This window comes from Pagrus major, chromosome 11 (assembly GCF_040436345.1).
Source record: "Pagrus major chromosome 11, Pma_NU_1.0".
Taxonomy (NCBI): Eukaryota; Metazoa; Chordata; class Actinopteri; order Spariformes; family Sparidae; genus Pagrus; species Pagrus major.
The window spans coordinates 20,273,337-20,280,449 of NC_133225.1; positions in this window are offsets into that span (position 1 = coordinate 20,273,337).

The following is a 7,113-nucleotide window of genomic DNA, read 5'->3' on the forward strand; positions in this document are numbered from 1 at the left end:
TCCTTGTCCCATTAACTTTTATAGTCATCGATTTTCTCACTTTCATTTCTCGTGTTGAAGGATTCTTAGCTCCATGCTGCAATCCAGTTAGCTCAGTGCTGAAACACAAATCACCTCCCCTTACATAATTGCTGCCAGCGAGTTGTTGGCGCATTGTGCTCGCCTCTGTGCTGCACTGTGCAAAGAAAAAACTCTTTGTTTTCAACTCATCAAAATGTCCCGCAGCAGGAAGATTTTCTGCTCTAGTATCGTGTTGTGAACTGAAAGCTGTGTCACACACACCATCTCACCTGACAGCTGCACCCTTACAGACATTCAGGGGACGTGAAGTCTTCATTAAAGTACCCATGAATAATTATCATTAGCATTCAAGATACTATAAGAGCTGTTGTCACTCGCTACTGCTGAATACTTACAGTCTGTTTACTGTGTTAATTATTCACTGGCTGCTTTGGTAGAAAGTTTGCACCGACCTACATCAAATACAAAGCTGATCCAAAAGGTTTTAAAGTATAAATAAATAAATATATCAGCTAAGATGGTGTAATGTAAACATCTGACTTCCATCTTTTTTTGGTCATGTTACCAGTTACCACCTTGTCTTAAAGTATAAGTTCATCCAAGAATGAAAATTCAGTCATCGTCTACTCACCCCGATTGAAAGTCGAATGAAGTCTTGCAGTCCACAAAACATCAACTGAAATAGATGGGGACTTGTTTTAAGTTGATTTGAAATGATGTTTACACACACTTTTTAAGTTGAAATCTTCACAGCAGCTGCTGAGCTAAAAGCGTTAACTGTCTGGAGCGGGTGTACAAGCTCGACCGCACGTCGAGGTTGTAAATAAAATCTTCCGAAACCTGGAATCTTAAGGAAATGTTCTCTCTTCTTGTAATCTTATATTTGACAGCCTGTGACAATCATGCCTGTTGCAGGTTTGACATTGAGAATTTACCTGTTCGTCCCTCATGAGTGCATCGTGTTTCCATGGTCTGGGGGAACAGGTCTGAAACGTCGTCATAAGCTTCTTCAGCCAGCAAACCAGAGTCCTGGTATGCTGGCTAATTGTCACACTGACACAAAATGACTTCCTGGGACTTTTGAATAGAACAGAGGCATAATTAATGTTATTCGTAATACCTTTGCTTTTCCTACTTTGAGAAGTCAAAATGTCTGTTGTCTTTCTTACTCTCACATGTGGTCCCTAAGGGGATGACATATTCAGCAATTAATATCGTGAACGCTGCCAGTGAGCGAGCAGCACAATGTGAGGAAACAGGCCGCACATGACTGACTGACGCACTTGTAGCCAGGTGGCCGTGTAACCCTGAGCTCGAGCCACGCTGGTACTGGCCAGCTGCAACGGCGACAGAGAGGAAGCTGCTGCTTTCTATCAAAACAAAAGCGTGGATAAAGACTGGAGAACTGGCCTCACCGATATGGAAACAGTCAGTGTGGCTTTTTTGGCACACTGAAGGGATTCGGACTGGTTTAATGACTCTCAGGGCTCTTACAACGCAAAGTGCAGGGAAACACATTTCACCTCCAGCCTGGATCTGATTTAAAGGCTGAATCATGAGAAATTGTAAAGCTGTTGTATTTTATACAGTGGTGGATTACCAGCCAGGCAAAGTGGGCAAACAAAAGCCCCGATTACCTCATTAAGGCCAGTATGATAATAGAAAAGCGATGATGATGATGATGATGATGATGATGATGATGATGATGATAGTAATAGTCAAGCAGAACCACAGCACCAGAGCACAGACTCCAGGGAAGAAGACAGCTATCAGCAGGTACAATGGGGCAAAGTCGAACCATTAGCAAGATAAGTTTACTTAATGAGTCAACCTTCACCTTTGATGTTACTTGTAAAGACATGGTTCAATTAATATAGTAAAACCTAAGAGTTGGCTATTTTAAGACTTACAGCTATTGTATGTTGATTAGACTCACCACAGCCACGTACCTCTTCAATTTATCTGGTGAGAAGGTGTTGTCATCCCAGTGGGAATGATATCCTAACGGACACGGTTCGTGAAGCTTCTCCCGAAGACGGTCAAATCTTCAACAACAGGAGCTTCCTCCACTGAAGTGCCCCGACTATCATCAGGATCACTGGCACCCCTTTCAGATATGTTTATCAGTCACAGCCATGTGCTCCACTGATAAAAGGTGACGCCGACCAAGAAGAGAAAGCATCTCAGTGTCTCTGTCTCCTGAACCTTCTGTTTCCTCTTGACCGGTCCTTTTGAGTCGATAGATAGAAGCCCCTTTTGCCCTTTTGCCGTAAACACTTGAAGCTGTTTCTCTTTACTCTCAGGCCATGTTTGGTAGTTTAGTAAGGGCACCAACCTAAGGAAAAGAAAAAAGACGCTCATTAAAAAAAATCATCATTACATGTTGACAGAAGGCTTTCTTGTCAGAGCTTTAGATATTTTTTATAAGCATAGTATTTTTAAAGGTTAAGGGGCCACTGATTAAACAGAGTAAAGACTGACTATTTGAAATTCACGTTTACATTTCTGACCTTCTCAGGAATGTCCTCACAAACTATCTCTTAACCTTTAGTGTGAGTGCTCGCACACATAGTGTGCACACATAGTGTGTGTGCACTCGAGCAAATCCAAACTGTGGTCCAGCATGTTCAGTGGGACTCAGTGAATGCCAGTCTGAGGCTGTTGGACAGGAAGAGGATGAACAATTAATAACTGCCACAGATGACAGCTGACTCACTTAACAGTGAGCCACGGTAGCTGCTTTCCGCTGAGCGTTTTCTGCATGCACCGAGGCTGACTTATCTGCAATTGAGCTCGATAGTTAATTCTTTACACGTCTTTGACAACAAAAAAAACACTTGCTTGCTCTTGAGCGCTAAACTGTTATCACATGGTTCCAGCTGAGACTTTCAGCTTCATTTAGTTTATCAATTCCTTTCATCAGTCTCAACAAGAACTTGCGATAAGAAGTCTGCTAGATCCGAGTGTACCCAGTTATAGATACAAGCCACCTAAAGGCACCAGATTTTTTTCATCAAGAAACATGCATTATTCCCTGAGGTTTTATTGAAAAACACCCTATCTCACAATGTAAAAGAAAGTGAGAAAAAATCCCTGGATCTGTCCTTGTCCCAATTGGATTCGCACCAAAAGTTAATGGGGTCTGCTCTGGGTTGAGACCCATCCTCCATCCAAGTTTCATGAAAATCTGGTCTGTAGTTTTTGTGTAATCCTGTTGACAAACCAAACAACCAACAAACGGACATGGGCAAAAATATAACCTCCTTGGCAGAGGCAGAGTTAATAAAATGGCTGCACTGACGCTGAAAACTCGACAAGAATCAAGAAGAAGAACCGAAAGTGGCGCTGGTATGAGTAAAATCTTACCGATGCCCATCCCTACTGGTAATACCACTTTGAAATATGAGCAATGCCCCCAGACAGCGTCAGAAAAAAAAAAATTGGTTACCCTTTAAGGAAAGGAAAGCAAAGGAAAGCGGGTAAAAAAAGGCTCAGAAATTCGGCAAGAGAGCCCTCATGCACACTGGGATTGGGCCATAGCTCATACTTGACCTTGGAGACAGCAAATACCTCTGCTGATGATGGCCAAAGTTCCCAAAATAACATCATGTCAATTATTAATATTATTCTTGTGACCTTGCCTTTGTGACGCTTAAAGTATATAACCCCTAATCAGTGATGTATTTGAAATGTGGGCTGTGTCAGCGCTACCAAAATCTTACCAGAGGACTATGACAGATTTTCCTTTATGGCCGGGTGCTAGAGACCTGTTTTTTTTATTGTTTACTATGGAGCCTCTGGGTGGTTAGAGAGCGGACAGGTGTTTACCAATGGCCACAGCTGACAGCATTCAGAACATTGCTTGATCGCGCCGCCTTTGTTCTAGCAGCCCTTTCAGAGAGGAACGTCCACAGTTGACGTCTGAGTGGAAAAGGGAGAGGGGGAAAAAAGAGATCCCCTCAAGACATGTTTTTTTTTTCCCCGAGCAGTAAATTCTTTAACGGTGACTGAGGAGTTAGCAGCCAGGGCCCCTCACTTATCCAAAGAAGGAGGGATAAGTGAACTTTTTGATGCGCGTTCATTCCAGTCAGACAGTTGACAAGCTGGCAGCTCACCTTAACTTTCTTGTTCCTGCATTTACGAGAACAGAAAGTGATAAAGACAATTACCAGTCGGTGAAGGTGGGTAGGACAGGTTCTATGAGGATGGGTCACATTGTGTAGTTTCACCTGCAGAGGATGAAGATGTCACAACTCTGCCGGGATTTCCCCACACGTAGGAGCTTTATCACAAGACTGAGCCGTTTCCTCTAAAACGGAAACAGTTCTGTAATCATTAACCCATCCTGGCCTTGACCTTTAGACTTTTGCTCAGAGACGCAACACTCTTTTTGCAATGATGGAAACCTGTTCAACATGGAGGATTATTATTATTATTATTATTATTATTATTATTATTATTATTATTATTATTATTATTATATTTTAAGCCCCAATCATGTTACCTCTCTATTAACCATTACAACAAGGTGTTAAAAAACATTTAAGTTAACTGATATAAAATTAAAAACAAGACTGGAGGTAAAAAAAAAGTAACTGAAACATTATTATGTAGCCCACCTGCAAAACTAAAATTAAATAAAACTTATGCAGGTAACGTCTTTAATTTAGTTTCAAGCATGAGGAGGTATTTCTTATTAACAGGAAATTTCAGCCCAACCCCTCCAGCTCACCTTGACTTCCTCGTTATTGCATAGGCTAGAACAAAAGGTGAAAAAGAAAATTATCAGTTGGTGAAGGTGGGTCAAATGGTGTGATTTCATGTGCAAAGGATAAAGACTGCGTGATTGGACTTCTTATATCTTGCCCCTGACAAGTCACCGCCCGGATGATAATAAAAAATAAAAAAAAGAAATTCTCAAACTAATGAAAAATACAAACTGTCATAACTCTGAGGGAACAAGGGCAAATGAGGCATTCATTTGGAGTGGTGCGTCTGGCCACCTTATGAATGCAATTCCAGTATTCACTCTACTTTTACCTTCACCAGCGCCTGAGGAAAATATCTGGTTAAATGCTCCACTATGTTCACCAGCCAGCTTGTTCTGCCGTTTGGCGCTGAGTGGGTATTGTACAGAGGATTTTTGAGCCTTTTTGGATGCGGTTGCTGCTGGAAACACTATTGATGGGAGCAGTAACAGTAAACAAAATGTTAAAGTCATAGGCCGTTAAAACCAAAACAGTGAGCTGAAAGGTGTTAAAACACTCCTTAGAGCTGAAGGTGACTGCAGAATTGGGTGATCATTTTCTGTCATCACAAACACCCCCTCTTACATACAAGTAGCCATGTAATCTATTGTTAATATAAAAGTATTGATCACGGCAGCTGTTGTCTTCATTGTTAAACGACCATAATTGCTGATGAAAATCTATCTGACCTGAGTCAGGCAGAAATCACGGACGAGCTGTTATAGCAGCAGATGACCAAATGAAACGCAACATTACCTTGAATTAAATTACAGATTTTTCTGGGTTTAAACATCATAGTTTCGGATGATTTAAGTACACAGCTCGACAGAATATATAACAAAGGTTTTGGGTTTGATGCCTGAAATGTTTTATATTATATCTTTACACATGAAAATCAACAAAATTGCAGGAACAAGGTCACATCCTGGCACCAGCCACAGGCTACAATGAGTCACTGCGCTCATAGGTGTCTCGAACGCTGCCTTTCCAGCCAAGGGGGAGATGAGGGACTGTTGTGTCTATCACCACTTCACTCCTCTGCAGCACTTGCAGAGCCTGAATCCACAGAGAGGAAAAAAAAAATCTAAACGGGAAAAAACACGGCCAGCAGGCAACAGGATGCACATGGCGCTGAGAAGGATGACTGGTTGGATCCAGGAAATGGAGAGAGAAGGAGAGGAAGGAGAGATTTTGGATCACAGCTGTGTTCGGATTGAAAAATTCCTGTTTTGAAGCGCAGATAAACGTTTTGTTGTTCTTTCCCCAGACCATAAAGAGCTGGAAGAGCAGTTTGCCGCAGCAAGGGTTAAGTGCGGTTGTGGTGGTGACGGCTGTGCAATTAGCATTGCAGTTATCACCACCAGTCTTCATTTTGTTTTGATGCCTGAGAGATCATAAGAGTAAAAATCAAATCAAGCTCTTCCTCTTCAATAAGATTTGTTTTATGTCCATATCTCATCTTATGATGATACAGTATCCTTCATGATTTCTCACACTGTATCACTGAAAACTGGATTTTCCATTTACATTTTCCATTTCCATTTGGATTTAAGATCTGTGAGTCATGTGGAAGTTGTGCATTTATCAAAACCGCTTACCTTTCTTCCACACAAGCTAGTCCAGTAAAGTGACATATTAGTGCTCCTTTTATGGGCTGTCATGGTAATCCTTAGTCACACATTGCTGTCAAAGGCTGGGCATCTGATAAAAAAACCTGTGTTTGCAATTCAACCATTCATCAACACCAGGACCTGTTTCTGACGTCGGTGACATACCAGGAAGTCCACTGTATAGGATGAATAATATGTGTGCAAATTGTTGTTACTCTGTTAGTTCCTCCGTGTTACGTAAACTTATTTAGATGTATTAAGTTGTGTAATGTTTGTATAAAACTAAGACATTTCTAATTCCATGTCCTCAAGTTTTCATTGTGCAAATATAAAGAAGACACACTCAAATGTTGACACCACTTCTTCCTTTTTATAATTCCTCTTTCATTAATTGTTTAATGCTATGTCCTGTTTTGTCTTAGAACACTTAATGACAGACATTTTGATTTGAGGCAGTTCAGTCACTTCATGTACCTTTACTTAAAGGGGCACAATGTAGTTTTGGACAAGAAATTCAAACTCAGAATTGTTATATTTTACAATATAAATGAGGTAATAATACGATCTCTCTTATTTTTTCCATTACTGAATACACAAGCTGTTCTCACACTTTTTGAAGCTAGAGAGGTGGCAGAGTCCGCCACATATAAACAAAGTAAAACAGTATGAAACCGTGTTGTCCTTTATGGTCAGTGTGTTTATTCAGTTTATTCAGACATATAAACAAAGAGAGT